A 21086-nucleotide genomic window follows, 5' to 3' on the forward strand; every position below is an offset into this window, starting at 1 on the left:
ATCACAGAAAAAGACAAAAGTATAGCAAGATAATTGGGAGGTAAATTATTGCAAACAACACACACAAAATGTTGGAGGAACTCAGCGGGCCAGAGAACATCTATAGAAAAGAGTACAGTTGACATTTCAGGCTGAGATCCTTCAGCAGGACTGGTGAAAAAAAGAGATGAGGAGTAGAGCTAAAAGGTGGGGGGTGGGGAGGAAGAAAGACAAAGTGATAGGTGAAACCGGGAGGGGGAGGGATGAAGTAAAGAACTGGGAAGTTGATTGGTGAAAGGGATACAGGGCTGGAGAAGAGGGAGATTGATGAGAGAGGACAGAAGGCCATGGAAGAAAGAAAAGGGGGAGCAGCATCAGAGGGAGGTGATGGGCAGGCAAGGAGATATGGTGTGAGGAGGAAAAAGGGATGGGGAATGGTGAAGGGCGAGGCATTACTGGAAGTTTGAGAAATCAATGTTCATGCCATCAGATTGAAGGCTACCCAGATAGAATATATGGTGTTCCTCCAACCTGAATGTGGCCTAATCACGACAGTAGAAGAGGCCATGGATAGACAAATTGGAATGGGAAGTGGAAATAAAATGGGCGGCTACTGGGAGATCGCACTTTTTCTGGTGGGCAGAGCAAAGGTGCTCAGCAAAGCAGTCTCACCGATATACAGGAGGCCACACTGGGAGCACCCAGACACGGTATGTAACCCCAAAAGACTCAAAGGTAAAGTGTCACCTCACCAGGAAGGACTGTTTGGGGCCCATGGCAACGAGTTCCAGATTCACCACTCGCTGGCTAATGAAATTCCTCATCTCCATTTTAAAACAACACCCTTCTATTCTGAGGCTGTGTCTCTGATCTTAGACTTTCCCACCATAGCAAACATTCTTTCTACATTCACTCTATCAAGGCCTTTCACCATTTGATATGTTTCAATTAGTTCACCCCTTATGCTTCTGAATTCCAGTGAATACTTCAGCACTCTGCAGTTTCCGAGAGGATTCCGAGAGACAGCATGTATGAATTTCATGGCAGGAAGGCTGTGGGATAGGGTGCAAGCCATTGCTAGACTCCATTTCGGCGATTAAAGCTTCTATTGTTCGCCAATTAAAGCTGCAAGGGAGATTTAAGCATTGAGCGAGTGCAGAGGGTGAGTGCCGATTGCCCGTCATTTGATTGTTCTGTACTGGAGAGGGAAAGGGATATACTGCTGGGCCCGGAGAGTGTTCCCCAGGTTTTCTGAGTTTTGGATGTGGACTTGGACTATAGACCTTTACCTCAGTCTCATAGTTAGTGTGGAGCAGGGATTTAGGGGTTGATGTGCCTGTTCCAGTTTTGTTTTTTTTTGTTCAGGAGAAAGGATTTGGGGGTTGATATGTCTGCTCTGTTTTTGTTCATTTTTTTGTGTTGGGAGGGGGATGTTGATGATCATGCTGCCTTTCTATTCTTTCTTGGTTTCATGGCTAGACAGAGTAGAAGAATTTCAAGTTGTATACTTTGATAATAAATGAACCTTTGAACCTTTTACTGGCCCAGAGCAATCAAATGCTCTTCATATGACAAGCCGTTCAAACCTGGAATCATTTTCATGAACCTCCTTTGAACCCTCTCCAGCTTCAGCATATTCTTTTTAAGATAAAGGCCTAAAACTGCTCACAATACTCCAAATGAGGCCTCACCTGTGCTTTATAAAGTTTCAACATTACGTCTTTATTTTTATATTCTAGTCCTCTTGAAATGAATGCTAACATCGCATTTGCCTTCCTCACCACAGACTCAACTTGCAAATTAATCTTAAGGGAATCCTGCACAAGGACTCCCTTTGCACCTCAGATTTTTGTAACCCTTTCATTTATTTTACCTAAGTGCATGACCATACACTTCCCATCACTGTATTCCAACTGCCACTTCTTTGCCCATTCTTTAAACTGTCTAAGTCCTTTTGTAGCATCTCTACTCCCTTAAAACTACCTGCTCTTCTGCCTATCTTCATATCACCTGCAAACTTTGCAATAAAGTAATCTAAGTCATTAACATATAACATAAAAAGAATCAGTCCCAACACAGACCCACGTGGAACACCACTACTCACCGGCAGCCAACCAGAAAAGGTACCCTTTATTTCCACTCTTTGCCTCCTGTCATCAGCCACTGCTTTATCCATGTTAGAACCTTTTCTATGGGCTCCTAGCTTGTTAAACAGTTTCATGTGCGGCATCTTGTCAAAGGCCTTCTGAAAATCCAAGTACACAACATCAAGCAATTCTTCGTCAATCCTGCTTGTTGTTTCTTCAAAGAATTCCAACAGAGTTGTCAGGCAAGATTTTCTCTTGAGGAAACCATGCTGACTACGGCCTATTTTATCATGTGCCTCCAAGTACCCTGAGACCTTATCCTTAGTAATCAACTCCACCATCTTCCCAACCACTGAGTTCAGACTAACTGGCCTATAACCTCCTTCCTTCTGCCTCCTTGAAAAGTGGCTGACATTTGCAATTTTCCAGTCTTCCAGAACCATTCCAGAATCTAGTGATTCTTGAAAGATCATTACTGATACCTCCACAATTTCATTAGCCATTTCTTTCAGAACCATCTGGTCCAGGTGACTTATCCACCTTCAGACCTTTCAGTTTCCCAAGAACCTTCTCCCTAGTAATGGTAACTTCACATGCTTCATGATTGCTGACACCTGGAATTTTCACCACACTGCTAATGTCTTCCACAGTGAAAACTTATGCAAAGTACTTATTCAGTTTGTTCGCCATTTCCTTGTCCCCATTACTACAACTTTCCGGCATCATTTTCCAGCAGTTCGATATCCATTCTAGCCTCTCATTACATAGTACTTGCTACATAAGTAATTAGAACTAGTCGAGCAGCGTTCAATGGTAGCGAATAAAAACAGTAGATGTTAAACTTTGTAATGATGAAAACTGAGTCAAAGTAGTTCAGTAATCTCACTACTTTATTAATCATCGGTATCATGACAATCAATGTACTATATACCATTCTATCATACAAAAAGATTGTTTCAGTAGCTGTGAAGATGTATAAGTGAGAAACCAGAATGATTAAGGGAGGGCTATGATGGAATATGAAGAACAGTTTGTTGTTAAGAAATGAAGAATCATCAACAGAATTCTGAACTTGCACATTTACTTGTGAATGTGTATGTTCATTGTCAGATTCCTGGGTAGAAGGTAAAAAAAAATGGGATTGCGTTGGATAATAAATCATCCAAGAAGGAATGGTAGAGAGGACTCAATGGGTTGAATGGCCTAATTCTGCTCCTATGTCTTATGGTTTTATCTCATCCATCACAGTAGATGTTGATAATTTGGCCGTTATTTTCACTGCAAATTTTAAAACAGTGTAATTGTTAGTTTTGAGATTCTAAAGAGGCTGAACAAAATGTACAATGATACTGACGGTGGAGAGCAATGGTGGGGAAGCAGTATTAAAATATTATGATTAATAAATTGTCTCTCCACAGCAAGATATTTGACAATGCAAAGCACTACAGTACAAAATGTGCATGCCTGTGTTGACACAAGGGCAGGGTTTCACTTTTCTAAATATTAGTCCTCTCACATCCATTTAGAAACAAGGAAAATATTGGCTTAACTATTGTCCCAAGAATAATGGTGGATTTATCAACACACTGTTCAGCGGATGAATGATAACAAGTTTGCATATTTGTTGTTAAACATGTAAATTCAGAAGTTATTGCCAGTGATTCACCACCTCTCTGCAGCTTGTACTGCTGCAAGTTTAATTAATGCAAAATCAGTGAATCAATGTGAACTTCAATTATTTTTCCCCAAATAACTTAAAATAAAAATCACTGAAAAAGTTGCATTATATAGAGTAAGGTGCAAGATTTCTCTTGTTTATTATTAAAGTTCAAATAAAATTTATTATCAAAGTACATGTACAGGTATGCCATCACATACAACCCTGAGATTCATATTTTGCAGACATCCTCAATAAATCCATAATAGAATCATGAAGGACGACACCAACTGGAGTATAAAAAAGTGTGCAAAAGACAACAAACTGTGCAAATACAAAAATAAATAAATAAACACCGAGAATGTGTAATGAAGTGTCCTTCAAATTGAGTCCATAGGTTTTGGGAACATTTCAGTGATGGGGCCAGAGAAATTGAGTGAAGCTATTCACTGTGATTCAAGAGCCTGATGGTTTATGGGGATTATTATTCCTGAACCGGGTGTGAGTCCTGAGGCTTCTGTGCCTTCTTCCTGATGGCAGCAGCAAGAAGAGAGCATGTCCTGGATGGTGGGGATCCCTGATGATGGATGCTGCTTTCCTGTGACACTTCATGTACAAAAATGTGCTCAGTGGTGAGAAGGGCTTGACCTACAATGGATCAAGCTGTATCCACTACTTTTTGTAGGATTTTCCATTCTAGAGCATTTGTGTTGCCTTAGTAGATTGTGATGTGATGCAGCCAGTCGATATTCTCTCTATTACACAGCTATAGAAGTCTGTCTAAGTTTTAGGTGTCATGCTGAATCTTTGCAAACTCCTAAAGAAGTAGAAGTGTTGCCATGTATTCTTCATAATTGCACTTATATGTTGAGCCCAGGTCAGGTCCTTCGAAATGATAACACTTATGAATTTAAAGTTGCTGACCCTCTCCATTTCTGATCCTCCAATGAGGACTGGCTCATGGAACTTTGGCTTCCTCTTCCTGAAGTCAATAACTATCTCCTTGGTTTTGTTGACATTGAGTAAGAGGTTGTTGCTGTGGCATCACTCAGCCAGATTTTCAATCACCCTCCTATATACTGAGTTGTAACTACCTTTGCTTTGGCCCACTACAGGATGTGGCTAACAGCATTTGCCTTTTATCTGACAACAGGGTGTGCCTTTTGAAGCAACTGTAGCAGACTGTTGCTGTACATTGATTTGGACGTTATAAAACTTAAGCTGACAATGTTTAAAGCCATGAAATAATAAAGATAAAAATTAGACATCATAATCCAAAGATGGCAATTGCAACATTATTTTAATCTCTTCCAGTTGCAATTATTATTCTTCATGCATATAAAGCTTACTTAGAAAGAATGTACAGCTTATTGTTTCAATAATTATGACTAGAAACAGATGACTGCTAATGAAGTAAGTATATGCAGGTGATGCTGGAAATTGTGTTTTACAAAGTACAGCTGTTCCCCGTTACCACTGTCAGATACAGATTAGGTTCACTTCCTTTGAGAGTAACAAAGTACAATGAATATAAAATTGAAATTGAATACAATAAGCTCAATTTCAGACACGATCACGGGAAACAACAAAAGACTATTTATTAATCATGCATATCTCAGAAAATGAATCACATGGCTTTTGTCATTGTTAGGCAGCTATAAACCAAATGAATGATTAAATTTACTAATAAACAGTAAAATATTGGAATTGTTACTTCCATCCATCTAATAACATTAAGAAACTTTTGGCATTTTTCACAAACCGCACTTGGTATGTTTTATTTGATTTTGTCATGCATTAGTCATTAATTTTCTAATTTTCACCTGATTTCCACCTCTCCTTCACGAAGCTGGTGACAACCAACTGGTCTCAGTTGTTTGGAAGCTGTATTGCTCCATCCAGTATATTATCCAAGTTGTATTCTTCTAGCAGGTGCTTTGGCATTGTTTCATTTCTCTATTACAAAAATATTGGGGCTAATAATACACAATTGGCAAAAATACTAAAATAAGTTTTAATATGCACCTTCTTAGAAACATTTTTTACAGAACAAGTTTTTGAGTCATGCAGTGAGAAACTGAGTGAACAGCCCCAAATTTAAAATACTCTTTCTTGTAAGTGAAGTGTTCTTCCTCACCTCAAACCCTGTAACTTCCTGAAAACTTTGTGTTCCTCTAGTTTTGGCCTCTTAAGCATTCACAGCTTCCTTTATCCCTACATTAACAGATACTCTTTTAGATATTTAAAATTCCCTCCTTAAATCTTGCTGTCTTCCTCTAAATTATTCCTTTTAAGTTATTTCTCTAAGTTTTTAAGTCTTCTGTCCTAATACTTCCTTAAGTAGCTCAGTTGCTGTCATAAATCACCAGCATACCTGTGGTTGCTAACGAACAGATTGACGCCTTGACAACTCAGTAATTTTTTTAAAAACATTCACATTCTTGCTCTCCCCAGCTTCCCTGTGCAAAAATATTTGAGTGAGTCCCTATATTTGGTTTTTCATGGCATAATTCAAATAAATGGATTGTGGAATGAGGTTACTGAATTCCTAATGTGCTCCTCCCTATCAATCACAAAATTGACAATGTACGGTCTGGTTGAAGACACCACCCTAACTCACCATTTGTAGAACTGAAAATAAAAGCTATACAGATTATGGCCAGCTACCTGGCTGAAATTATTTCTGATCTCACTTCAGGGAACTTGCACTGAATTAAAGGTGTACCATAAAGTGTCAGTAGTAAGTTCTGACAATATGAAGATCTCATTGTTTTCTGACAGCAAGGTTCCACCATTGATGTCCAATAATACATCAAATTTTTAAATCCTTCCCTTCCTTTTAAACCATAAACTCCTCCAGTTCTCATGCATGTTGAGATCTTTGCTCTCCTCAGACTTTTGGCCTGCTGCACAAGGCTGGTAAATATTGTTCACTGTTAGTTTTCATTACTTGAGTTGGCTAAGCCCTCAGCTTCAGAAATCCCTCCAAATGTCTTTTCAACTTAGTTCAATCTTGTCTTCTCATTCACTGAGCCATTCTTACCTGTTTAGTTATCATTTTATGTAACATGATGTCACGGCTACAAAACAATTCAGAATACTTCATTAAATGTACAATAAAAATGAACACTTATTCATGATGCTTATTTTTGAAAATGATGGTTCCTTATGGTTGTTAAAACCCAGGATGGGAGTGGAGTTAAACTCTCAATACCTATTGAATGACCCCTATGGTGTATGTCTCAAATAGCCTCTGACAACCAAGTCCAGCTCCTGGCCTTCCTGTATTGCTTCACTACTAAGCCCAGTAGAACCATTTCTACTGACAGGAATAGGGGGCAAAGGCTGTTTACTGGTGCTTTAAAACCAGCCGCTTTGGGCAGATGGGTTTCATCAGCCATGGTTGGCAGCTCACCTAGGAGAAGAAAAACTTTGATCTCAAACTTCCACTGCCTTGTGGCTATACTCAATCATGGGGAAGACTTCTAGAGTAAACCCTGAAGAAAAATCCAGAGCTGGAGTCCCTAAGGCAGTCCTACATTGCGCTCAACGGTGACTGACAATGCCGATGGTGTATCAGTCTCCGCCACTCCTTTGGATTCATCAGCTATGAAGAGAGGGAGCCTGCTACATGAGCAACAGCTTGCTCTCTATAATGTACTGTCCTAGCTTGCATATCACATGGATAGCTGGGAAGCAACATCCATGGTCGAAGCATTGAGCAAGATGACTTAGCTTTGTACAAAGACAAACATGTAAATGCTGTGTAAAAAAAACCTGAATTTTCCTGCAGTGATTCACGAATATACATAAATAAAAATATTTTTTATTTTGTGTATGAAAATACTGTTTTCTAAACTATTGAAATAGACAGTAAGTTTTGATTTTGCTCACTGCATGACTAACAATAATTTAATTGGATTTCAATGAAACTGTCAAGGTAGTTCATGGTGTGAATAATGTAATTACTATCAGATTCATTCTTGCTGTGGAATGTTTTCTAGGTGGAGCCTCACATTCCTGACATTCTCATTAGTTTGCATCCATTAAAGAATAGATATAACCATTTTTTTGCAATTAAACAAAATATTACTGTTACTAAGAATTGTAACAGATAGCACTTCTGAATATCTGAAATATCAGGCAGATATCTATGTGTAGTTATGTTTTCTGCTCATGAATTCACAATACTGGCATAACACATTCATGAGCTGATGATAGGGCGTGTTAGTAGTTCTCCTTTCCCAACTATGTTTGTCAATGGCCAACAGAGATTCTTTCCACAAAAATTACTGGTTGGAGAAATTCACTGTTTTGTGTTTAAAGCTGCTTTGACTTCCATTGTCCCCAAACAAGAAGCTATTCCTCCGTGTATGGATGTGAACTAAAGAAACCAAAATCTGCTTTCATTTTCCAGCAAGTCATGTGATTCTGGTGACAGCTCCTTACACTGAGGCAGTAAGCAGCTAGCTTCGATGTGAAAGTAAATATACTGAGATTCTTTTAAATCAGTACACCGGATTCACTTACCATCCTTCTTTTAATTCTCTTTTCAAATCTTGGCAGTTTTATTTTAGGCATTTATTGCAGTAAGGTGTGTGCTTATCCTCAGTTATGGCATCCTTCTCTTTTCACGTGATTCAAACTGTGTACGATGTAACTCACACAATTGGAGAAGGGGATGGGGAGGGGGGACACAGGGAACGACAAATTTTCTTGCTGTTGTCTGTAGTTGCAGAAGAATTTGTTTTAAATATTTCACAGAAAATTTTACCAAACCCTGAAGTTACAGTAATGGATAACAGATGGAAATCAATAGAATGTGTGCTGAAAGGGATGTGGCTGAGGTTCTTCTTGTGTGTATTCATTACAGAGAAAGGCAGGGACTGATTAGGCATAGGTTAGCATGGCTTTGTGAGGGGTGGGGGGAGGGAACCTTGTCTCATTAGTCTGTGTTCTTTGCAGAAGTAACAAAGGAGATTTTCAAAGACAGGGAAGTAGATACTGCCTCTATAGATTTTAGTAAGGTATTTGATAAGATTCTGCTGGTCCTAAAGGTTAAGGCACATGGGAATAAATATTTTATTTCTAATGTTAATTTTAATTGATTTTATTCTAATCCTCCTTTGAACAGAGTTTGTAGATTTTGACAGTTGGATGGAGAAACTAAAGATAGATAGATAGATAGATAGATAGATAGATACTTTATTCATCCCCATGGGGAAATTCAACATTTTTTCCAATGTCCCATACACTTGTTGTAGCAAAAACTCCTTACATACAATACTTAACTCAGTAATAATATGATATGCATCTAAATCACTAAAGGGGCAGGTGACCCCACTCCCAAATCTTTTGATCCTTGCATTTACATTGTGCCTTCACTATGAACCATCTTAAAGTATTTACTGTAACAGGAGAACTACAAAGTAAAGAAAATCGACATGAATCGCATAGAAAAATGACAAAGGTTTAATATAAGAGTTGTGTTTCAGGCAGTGTCAAAGATATGGAAATGTGAAGAACTTAAGGCAGAGAATGCCAATGCTTCAGGACAAAATGGCGAGAAGTATCACTAATGTAGACATAATTAACATCAGGTAGATGTGAGAATCTGATGTGCAAAGTGCTGAAAAAAACTTCAGAAAAGCAAGGGATAGGCTCGTAAAGGTACTTCAAATCAAGGATGAGCAATTTTTAAAAATTACTCTTGTCACAGCAGATGCAAGCAAAAGCATAATTGGTGGCCAAGATCTTAAGCAGTTACACAAGATTGGAGTTTAAAATAAAGAGTCAATATCTTGCAAAGATGAGAGATTACAGAAATGCAGAGAAGCATTTCAACAGCAGATGAGGAAGTCTTGGCAGAGACAGGAAGAGATTTGGAGGTAGAAAATGATAATTTATGAATGAGTATTCAGCTCTTGTTCACACAACAGTGAGGCTGAAGGCTGCGTGGTTTAACTGCAGATAATTTCCTGAAATGGAAATGGTAACCAGAGAGAAGAATATGTTGTGGAGACTAAAACTATGATTTCATCCTGGATCATCCTACATTCTAAGTACACCTCCACCCAATATATGTCTTTCTGTATTTTATAAGAAGCATTCCCTCTGCAAAACTCCAACCCACTCTTCCCTAATACAGGCACAGATGATGAAACAAATGCTCTTACATTTTCAACATTAGGTAAAAGGCACATAACATACATTCCAGTTCAAACAGTCATTTAATATTTGATACTCAGGATGCAACACCACCCCCCCCCCCACCCTGCCATTTTGGGGATAACAAATTCTAATGAGGTAATCGTATTGTTCAACACCTTCATTTAAAATAATAATAAGGCTTTTAACTTCTGGTCCTTTTCATTCTAATCTGTACATTTTGGATCTTCTATACTGTTCCAAGGAAGCTCAAAAGAAATTTTACCATTTGATTAGCCACCTGGTGATCTTCTAGTCTCAGTACCAAGTACAATACTTACAGTTCAGAGCTACTGCTGCCTATCATCAAACAAATTATTTGGTTATGGGTTTTTGGTTAAGGGTCCAGAGAAGGTTCATGCGGGACTGAAAGGGTTAATGTATGGGGAGCGTTTGATGGCTCTGGCCCTGTACTCCCTGGAGTTTAGAAGAATGAGAGGGGGATCTCATTGAAACCTATCGAATATTGAAAAGCCTAGATTGATGTTGAGAGGGTGTTTCCTATAATGGGTGAATGTAGAACCAGAGGGCACAGCCTCAGAATAGAGGGGTGTCCATTAGAACAGAGATGAGAATGAATTGCTTTAGCAAGAGGGTGGTGAATCTGTGGAATTCATTGCCACAGATGGCTATGGAGTCCTGGTCACTGAGTATATTTGCAGCAAAGGTTGATAGGTTCTTGGTTAGTCAGGGCATCAGTTTTATCTTCTAGATTCACCTTTTGCTTTTTTCCATGTCCTTTGGCCCTTTTTTTGCCTTTGGTTACCTGTATCATATCTGCCTACTGCTTGATCACAATCCTTCACTATTGTTTCTCACCTCTCTTTCTCTGCTACTGTCTTTAGTTTAAAACTATTGCTTCTATACTTTTCCATCTTGATGAAAGATAATCAAATTGTAAAGTTTTCTCTTACTCTGCATTGCAAATCACAATTCTCTATGTAGAAATTTATTTCCTCATGTTTCCTTTGATTCTTCAACCAATTATATTAAATCATGTTACCTTTTAACATTGGTCAGCTTCTCTCCTTATCACTTGTGATTTTGAACACCATTGTACGTCCTTTTGTACTTCTCTCCTTATGAAAAACTACCCCAGTTTATCCAGTCTTTCCACATAACTAACATTTCTCATCCTTAGTATCATTCTTGTAAATTTCCTCTGTACTTCTAAAAAAAAAGGCATATCTAAGAAAATTGCACTACACTGCACATAGGGCTCCAATTATGGTTAAGACAGTGTGTTATGAATGTTTAGCACAACTTTCTTGTTTTTGTTTCTATTTCATGCCTTTATGTTCCAGATTAAATTCAGTATTGAAGTAGATATTAAAAAATAAATGCTTCTGTTAATGTTGTATGCCAAGAATTCTAATGCAAACCTCCCTGTCTCCTAATAATTTCAAACACTATGTAAGAGATAAGGGTTTCCCCATTTTAACAAAAGAGTATAGCTGTAATGTAGCTGTTGGCCTCTATTGAATTAATTTGTTCATAGACTCACACAGTGTGGAAAACAAGACCTTCTAACTTGCCTATGCTGAATAAGCTGCTCAGCTGAGCTAGTCCTAGTTGCTTGTGTTTGGCCTATATCCCTCCAACCCTTTCCTATCCATGCAGCTGTCCAAATGTCTCTTAAATGTTGTAATTGTACCCACCTCTATCTATTCCCCTGGCAGTTCATTCTGCATACACACAATCCTTTGTGTAAAAAAGTTGCCCTTTGTGTCCTTTTTTAAACTCTCCCCCGCCCCCACTTTAAACTTGTGTTCTCTAATTTCAGACTCCCCTACCCTGGGGAAATAATTGCTGCTATTCGCCTTGTTAATGGCCTTTATTATTTTATAAATCATCCCTCAGCCTCCTACACTCCAGGAGAAGAAGTCCCAGCCTATCCAGCCTCCAGTCCCAGTAATGTCCTTGTAAATCTTCATTGCACACTTTCCAATTGAATGGCATCCTTCCCGAAGCAGGTTGACTAGAAATGTATGCAAATATGACCTTACTGATGTCCTGTTCAGCTGTCACATGATGCCCGAACTCCAGGACTCAATGCCCTGAATGAAGATGACAAGCATGCCAAGTGTTATCTTCATCACCTGTATAGCAGTGTTGTGACTTTCAAGTAACTATGTACCTAGAACCATAAGTCTCCCAAATTTATAACGCTTCTCAGAGCCCTACTCATTTTTACTATGTAAATCCTGCCCTTCTGTCTTAATAAAACGCAATCCCTTAAATTTATCTGAATTAAACTTAATATGCCATTCCTTCGACAAATGTCCCATCATAATTTTAGATCCTTTCACTCTTCACTACACCACCACCTCTTAATGCCATCTGAAAACTTACTAACTTTGTCACCTAGATCCAGATTGTTAATATAAATGATGAGCCAGAGTGGACCCAGAGCAGACCCCTGTGATACACAGCTAGTCATAGACCTCCAGTCTGAAAACAATCCTCTACCACCATCCTTCTGTCTCCTGCTGTTAACCCAATTTTGTATCGAACTGTTTAGCTCACCCTGTGAACTATCCCATGTGGACAAGCAAACCATGTGGTTCATTGTCAAAGGCCTTGATAAGGTCCATGTACCTTATGTGTTCTGCACCACCCTCATCTATTTTCTTGGTCACCTCTTCAAAAACTTAATGAAATTCATGAGACAGGATTTCCTACATACTGACTATTCTTAATCAATCCTTGCCTCTCCAAATGGACGTAGATCATTTCTTTCAGCATCTGTCCAATAGCTTACCCAGCACCGGTGTTAGTCTCAATGGTCTATAGTTCCCTGGCTTTCCTTGCAGCCCTTTTTAAAATAAAGATTCAATATTAGCCCTGTCCAGTCTTTTGGATCTTCAGCTATCCTTTGCAACATATAAAGCAGAAAGCGAAAATGCTAGAAATACTCTGCAAGTTAGGCTGCACCTGGAACAATTAACTTTCAATTACTGTAGTTATCTCATAATATAGGACACAGCATTTACTGATACACTACAGAATACTCAAACAACAACATGCTAGCAAATAGGGACCATTACAAACCTGTACCAGTTAATCACTCTGGGAAAAAAATTCTATTTAACTGGAGCTATAGTGGTTACTTTACTGTACTTACAGCATGCCAAATCTGGCTCTATTTTCAAATTAATTACACTTCTCTGTCCTTTCCCTGTTAAATGGTCTTTCTTAACAAAATTTCCCTTAAAGATGTAATGATTTCAATTTCAAACACTCAGTGACAGAATAATCTACACCAATAAAAGTCTACATTACAATATTTCCTTTTGCTCTCAAGTAACTTTTCAATGCCCTGATTACAGTGTAAGAGAGGTTATGTATTGCAACTTTTACTTTGGTCACCTCTTCTTCTTTCCCCAAATCCATTACTTCTTTGTTGTGGCAAAATTCTATTAAGAGTATTTACCCATTAAACTATTATCTAAGTGCCATTCTTCCTTTGTGAGATAGGACGATATGTTTTCCTGTGCTATTCAGTGATGGGGTATCATGATTAACTGCAAAGAAGTAACGCTCTGGATTCAATCGAAATGAGGAATTTTAACTGATTTCCTTTCTGAAAGGAACTGCAGTGCTAGATAAAATTAATTGACTCAGCACAATTTGAGAAACCGAACCTTCTGCATTTTATTGTCTTTCTAACTCTAAATAAGTTCTTTTCATAAGAGCAATGCTGCTTATCACTCCATTAAATCATTCCGCCCAATACCTTGTTACCTGCCTTTTATTCAAATTTCTTCTAGTGTGGCTCTATCATTCTGATTGCACAGATTCTTGCATGATTCTTCACCAACTGTTACTGGTCTTGAGACAGCAAGAAATAGCAGTGGAGAGCCGAAAATACTTTGCACAGGGAGGAGCTGATAAACTGGAGCAAAGTTCACAGTCCAAAAATTAATCTGACATAGATAAAAGATAATTGATAAGGGTCATGAAGGCAAATCTGTATAAACTGACAATGATTTCAGTTAAAGTGAAAGAACTGCCACATACTGCTTTTTTCAGAGCCAGGCGATGTCCAATGACTGCTTGAAGTAATCCAAGGCATGGAAGACTACAGACCAAGAACTGGTAAATGGAGTTAGAATAGATGGGTAAATGATGTTTGACATGTAAAGGGTGGGCTGCAGAATCAGTGACTCTATGGGACTAAATTTATGCAGGGAAGAACCAAGTTCAAGCAAATAAGATTGATTAGCTGAGCTAGTTTACTGACATAGGTAGTTGGCCATGCAACTGAGAGCTCAGGATGGCCATTGCAGTCTGATTGAGCTGCCAGTTGCATGCCATTTCAATTCCACTTCCCATTCCCCTTCTGACACTAACCTGCCCATCTTCTCCGTTGCCAGTGCCCTGTGCAAATTAGGGAATCAATACCTCATATTCCACCTGAGTAGTTTTGAACAGTGAATTGTCCAAGTTCAGGTAATCCTCAAGCCCAATGTGTTCCCCTCCCCCCAGACTTTCCTTCTAATCCTCCTTGGTCCCATTATTTTTATTTCCTTTCCCATATACCACTTGCAGGGTCCCATCACCCTTTTCTGTTTCCTTCCTGGTTCCACCAACCTACCATCTACACAGTTCACCCACCAGCTCTACCCAGTCCTTCACCTGGTTCTGGTTTGATCTGCCTTTTACCTCTCCCACTCCCTCCCCAACCAATGATTCCTACTATCATCTTTCTTACTTGCCAGATTCCAACACTGGTAGCCATTGTGTTCTAGATTATTATCCTTCACATGCTCCTCCCCTCACCTGGCACCATATTCCTTTTTTTGTCTGCTTCCATCTATCATTCAGCTGCCTGTGTCTCCTAACTCCATCCATCCGTCTGCCTGCCCGGGATTGATCTGTCTGTTATCCTTCACTCCTCTTTGGTCTACCAATCATCCCTGGCCCTACTTCAACACACTGCCTCTTCTCTTTATACTGGTTATCTTGCCTCCTTAGAGTCTCGGTGTGGGATTTCGACCCAAAAAATCCACAGTTTAGAAACAGCTTCTCCCCCTTTGCCATCAGATTTCTGAATGGACAATGAATCCATATACACTACCTCACTGTTTCCCCCCCCCCTCTTTTTCAAAGTTCAATGTATTTTCAGAGTACATACATGTCACCACATACAACTCTGAGATTCTTTTTCCTGCGGGTGTACTCAGCAAATCTATAGCATAGTAACTACACAGGATCAAAGAAAGAGCAAGAGCATAGAAGACAGCAAACTGTTGAAATGCAAATATAAATAAAAAGCAATAAATAACAAGAGCATGAAATGACAAGATAAAAAGTCCTTAGATAGATAGATAGATAGATACTTTATTCATCCCCATGGGGAAATTCAACTTTTTTTCCAATGTCCCATACACTTGTTGTAGCAAAACTAATTACATACAATACTTAACTCAGTAAAAAATATGATATGCATCTAAATCACTATCTCAAAAAGCATTAATAATAGCTTTTAAAAAGTTCTTAAGTCCTGGCGGTTGAATTGTAAAACCTAACGGCATTGGGGAGTATTGACCTCTTCATCCTGTCTGAGGAGCATTGCATCGATAGTAACCTGTCGCTGAAACTGCTTCTCTGTCTTTGGATGGTGCTATGTAGAGGATGTTCAGAGTTTTCCATAATTGACCGTAGCCTACTCAGCGCCCTTCGCTCAGCTACCGATGTTAAACTCTCCAGTACTTTGCCCACGACAGAGCCCGCCTTCCTTACCAGCTTATTAAGACGTGAGGCGTCCCTCTTCTTAATGCTTCCTCCCCAACACGCCACCACAAAGAAGAGGGCGCTCTCAACAACTGACCTATAGAACATCTTCAGCATCTCACTACAGACATTGAATGACGCCAACCTTCTAAGGAAGTACAGTCGACTCTGTGCCTTCCTGCATAAGGCATCTGTGTTGGCAGTCCAGTCTAGCTTCTCGTCTAACTGTACTCCCAGATACTTGTAGGTCTTAACCTGCTCCACACATTCTCCATTAATGATCACTGGCTCCATATGAGGCCTAGATCTCCTAAAGTCCACCACCATCTCCTTGGTCTTGGTGATATTGAGACGCAGGTAGTTTGAGTTGCACCATATCACAAAGTCCTGTATCAGTTTCCTATACTCCTCCTCCTGTCCATTCCTGACACACCCTACTATGGCCGTGTCATCAGCGAACTTCTGCACATGGCAGGACTCCGAGTTATATTGGAAGTCTGATGTGTACAGGGTGAACAGGACCGGAGAGAGTACGGTTCCCTGCAGCGCTCCTGTACTGCTGACCACCGTGTCAGACCTACAGTCTCCCAACCGCACATACTGAGGTCTATCTCAAACTGAGAACATTGGTTGTGGGATCATCTCAATGGACGAGTGTAATTATCCTCTTTTGTTCAGAAGCCTAATGGTTGAGGGGTAGTAACTGTTCTTGAACCTGGTACTGTGAGTCCTGAAGCACTTGTTCGTTCTGGCTGACGGCAGCAGCCAGAAGAGAGCATAGCCTAGGTGGTGAAGATCTCTGATGATAGATACTGCTTTCCTATGACAGTGTTTCATGTAGATGTGCATAATAGTTGGAAGGGTTTTACCCATTATATGTACTGGGCCAAATCCACTACCCTTTGTGGGATATATATCTTATTGTAACTTAGTGTTCTTATTATGTATTGCACTGTACTGGTGCCGCAAAACAACAAATTTCACAATGTACATATGCCAATAATATTAAAACCTGATTCTGATTTAGTTCCTTTGCTCCCACAGATGCTGCTTGACCTACAGAGTTCCTCCAGCAGGTTGCTTGTTGCTCCAGTACAGATCCATTCTGCTCAATTGTTTGTCATAGGTCAATTAATTTATCTTCAGAATCAATTCAATGAACCTTTGCTGAACTCCCTCTTACGTAAGGACTTCCTTCCTCATATGAGATCAGAACAGTGTGCACCACTGCATTTGTGGTCTCACCAAAGCCTTGTACAATTGTAGACATTGTTCTCTTCATGTCTCCACCTCTCTCTATATACATTCAGTAAAATTAGCAATATGGACTGTAAATTCCTGAAGTGTCAGCAGTAACCCTTAAGGCAGTGCAATAGAAAACAATCCCAGAATTTTCACATATTAGCAGGCTGCACATGTGAAATGAAACTACTAAAGGGAATAAACAGCTAACTCCTAAACAACAATGAATTGACCTGGTTTTGACCTGCCATAGAACATATGAAAGTGGTATAGTCACTAGCACAAACGTTGCACAAAGAATTTTGTAGGATGTGACTGTGGCAACCCTGATTAAACAATGCATCACATAATTACAAATATTTGACAGTGGCATTAACTAGATAAGCTCCTTCTTCTCCAGATCTCTTGCTTGATTAACTGCATCTATAATTATTACTTTTAAAACAGCTATTCGAAGGAGCAATATGAGACAATTTAAAGAAGCATTTTCCCTTGCTCCTCTATTCCTATGGATTTCTGAAATGATTTTAAATTTTGAAGCTAATGTCTCATATTTAAAAGGAATTGTCCACACAACTCATTTAACGTAATATTTAACTACCGGATAGTAGCGACAGCATTAATGAGCATAGCAGAATTTTTATTTTTTGGATGATGGATTTATTGAGGGTGGATGGAATAATGGAAAAGGAAGAGAAAAGGAAAATATTACAAATTTTGTAGGTTGCTAGTAATAATAAATCAACACATCAAAAAGGAAATGCAGGACAAATGGTTTTATCCAACAAGCAGAATGATTATAGAACTTGTTATTATAGACAGCTGAGGTAAACAGAACTGAAACATCATATGTAAGCAAGGTTAAAATACATTTTGCTAATACGTTTTAATAATTATATTACAACATTGGCTCAGGCATACTCACAAGATGGACCAATTGAGTCTAGGGATCTTTCTTCGATTAATCTATGAGATAATTCAAAATAAGGGTAACATGAGTGAACAGGCGCATCAGAGAAAGACCTAAAAAAAGTGCTTTTTGCCACTTTCCAGAAGAGCTCATTATGGAGTCTATCACTATACTAAAAGAAAATTAGTTATCCAGCCTTTATTGCTCTTGGGGCTGAGAAACAATGACTGATTACTGGAATGAACGTAGCTTTTATATTGTGTCTTCACCATCTGCAACTGACGTGTGGGTCTTCTGTGGCTTCTTTTTTTTTAACTGGAACTTAAATTTGACAGATCTTGATTACATTCCTGCAAAAGCAATACATAATCCATCATTCAGGGCATACACCTAGTAATTCTCTACAAAGATGGCACAACATCCCTTGTTGTTATCTTGCCACCGGTAAATGTGCTTGCTCAGTGCCAACTGGGACAATCTGCCTGTGAAATGAACAAAATACTTCTCGCAACCACCTCAGAGATGCAATGTGAATATGGGTGAGCTAAACACATACAGCTGATGATCAACATGAAGGAAAACAAAATTGTGCCTGTAACCCTTTAATAAACACAAAACAATCCTGAATGATGATGTCACATAAAACATGAATTCATGTGAGTCACTGCCTCATGATACTGCTTCTTCTGATATTTGCATTGTAAATTCTGTTTCAGTTGTTATTTATTTTGCACACACTTCCTGTTCTGAGGTGTTGCCTTTCAGATAAAGACCTTGCACAGAAGCCTTGCAGGCTCTCATTGATGAACATAATTTTTGGAAAGGCCATTAAGAGGGCCACTCAGGATGCTGAATTGTTATACCACTTGCTGTCCAGTTATTAATTATACAGTTACTGCATCAAATGTTCATCAGAAACAGAGTGGTGGAACGTAAAATAACTCAGATCAGTCTTCAAGTGCTGAAATTAACTGGAAGAGTAATTTTTACAATGTGAATATTTTATTGGACTGCGCGTTCTTGCAGTCCAGTGCAAAATGAAGTTTAATTAAATTGGAATCTGAATATTTTATATTTTAGCTAGGTTACTTCCAATGGTTAGGGAGATAAGTAATGAAAAAGGATCTAGTGCTTTCCCGGCGTATATGGCAAAAAAAAGTCTTCTCGGGTTTCCAACCATACACGTATCAATTTTAACCAATGTCTCAATGACAAACTCTGCCACCTTTATCAGGGATGATGCCTGGGCATATGTAGTCTGGTGGTATTTATACCCCTGTCCTTCGTCCCTCCTGATTGATTAGTCCTCATCCAATCATGTTTCCGCTGTCCCACCTTGTTTACAACCAAATTCCAGTTCTTACTTAGAGCAAGACCTTCATTTTTGTTGAAATTCTTTTCCTCTAGTTTTATTTTAATGCCTTCCTTCACCAGGCAGTCCCAAAAAGTCACTGGCGCGTCACAGTTTTTGTGCCCAAGTCAATCCTATGGCCATCGTGAATGCAATGTTCCACTACCACCAATTTCTCTGGTAACCCAAATGGATACATGAGGTCCTTGATGTGAGTTTCCACCGTGCATCCTGTCTGGCCGATGTACTAGAGGAAAAGAATTTTAACAAAGACGAAGGTCTTGCTCTAAATAAAAACTGAAATTTGAGGAAAATCATTCAGTCAATTCCACACCAGAAAATTAATATTCAAATTACTTAAAATGCTTTCTAAATCTTTTTAACCAGCTTTCTACTATTTTTTCCAATTAGGTGTCTTATATGCTTAATAAAACATTAAATATGTACATATTCTATTTACCGTAACATAGATAAGCATAACTTTAAAATAATTTAAGTACCTAGGTTTTGTTGTTAATCTTTAAAATAAACATTATAATTTGCATATATCTGACTTCTATTTGTTATCTTCCCCCCCACCCAAGCCTCTTCACTTGTCAATGGAAAGAGTGACGAAAAATGCCTGCAATTCTCAATAAATAACAATTAGAATAGAAGCAGGTAATGTGCAGAGTTACTAAAAATAGATCAGTGGTATATTACTATGTAGATTTTGAAATATATGCTGTTTGAGAACTACTTTGATTTTTCCTAATGATTCAAAATAGTATGTTGAATTACTTTGTAGATAGAAAAAAATTTCCACAGGTGAAATTTTGCACTGAAATTATTGCTCCACATATTGTGTGAACCATTGGCAATTACCCATGTAATTTTGTAATATTTCTTAAAGAGACTGCCAAAAACTTCACAATTTACCCCTGTACATGAAACTTCCATGGTTGTTGTCATGTGTTTAGCAAGCCAAAGATATATCCACATCATGGAGTTCAGTGAGGAAACAATTCCTTTCGTGGGATATGGTCTGGTTGGGCTGAAGGGTCTGTATCATGCTGTGATTCCATAACTATTGTATATATGTCAGGCTGTCCCAGTGATATGGACAATTTCCCTGCATCTTACAGTTTTGTGATCGATTTAAGTAATAGTTTTGACTTTTTAAATTTTGAGTTTATTTCTAGTGCTAAAGTTCATTTTACTGTGATAAAAGTTAACACATGTTAAATTGTTTAATACTTTAGATAGACTTTGAATGTTTCTGTCAGCTTTTCCGATATCTTTCAGCTGGCTGAACCAGGGATTCAACCTTAGTCAGATGTAAATGATCTTCTAAACCGCTGTGAGAAAGGCTTGTTCTGGATTTTGATGAATACAAGGTTTCTTCTTGATTAATGGTGCCATGCATTTTCCCAATGGAAAAACCGCACAAATTCAGTTCAAATTTTTCCCCTTTCTTGCAGATCAATAGAGGATCACTACTTACCACAATTTCTAAATGGTTACTTTTATATGGAAACTGTTCATTTCTGAGATGGAAGACTAAGACTCTTTGGTAATAACAAAGATGAGGACATCGACAATGTTATTCATTATTGGGTGAACTGATAGTTCATGGTTGATGTTTCAGATCAAGGTTCTACAACAGGACTGAGAATGTAGCGGGATGACAGCTGGTATAAAGAGGTGAGAGGATAGGTAAAACCAGATGAAGTAAGGGATAATGACAGATGGAGTAATGTGGGTGACAAGTGATAAAACTGAAAAGAATTACAATAGCGAAATCAAGTCAGGTGGTGGAGGGCTGGATAGAAACAGAAGCTGGAATCAGATAAGCAATGAAACCAGATGTGGAGAAGATAAAAATGGTAGGACAAAGCAGAAAAATCCCAGGTGGAGGCATAATGGGTGATTGAACCA

General features: G+C 38.7%; 1 long non-coding RNA gene across 2 annotated transcripts in view; it reads right to left on the reverse strand.

Moving 5' to 3' along the window:
• LOC140740348 (uncharacterized) overlaps positions 1-21086 on the reverse strand; it is a 98613-nt gene that overhangs the window by 61514 nt on the left and 16013 nt on the right. For both annotated transcript variants that reach the window (XR_012101823.1, XR_012101824.1), the window contains exons 2-3: positions 17834-17874; positions 5547-5679 (exon numbers count right to left, since the gene is read on the reverse strand). This is a non-coding gene — a long non-coding RNA (uncharacterized lncRNA). The remainder of the gene's footprint in view (positions 1-5546; positions 5680-17833; positions 17875-21086) is intronic.

The sequence above is a fragment of the Hemitrygon akajei genome, chromosome 16 (genome assembly GCF_048418815.1).
Source record: "Hemitrygon akajei chromosome 16, sHemAka1.3, whole genome shotgun sequence".
Lineage (NCBI taxonomy): Eukaryota > Metazoa > Chordata > Chondrichthyes > Myliobatiformes > Dasyatidae > Hemitrygon > Hemitrygon akajei.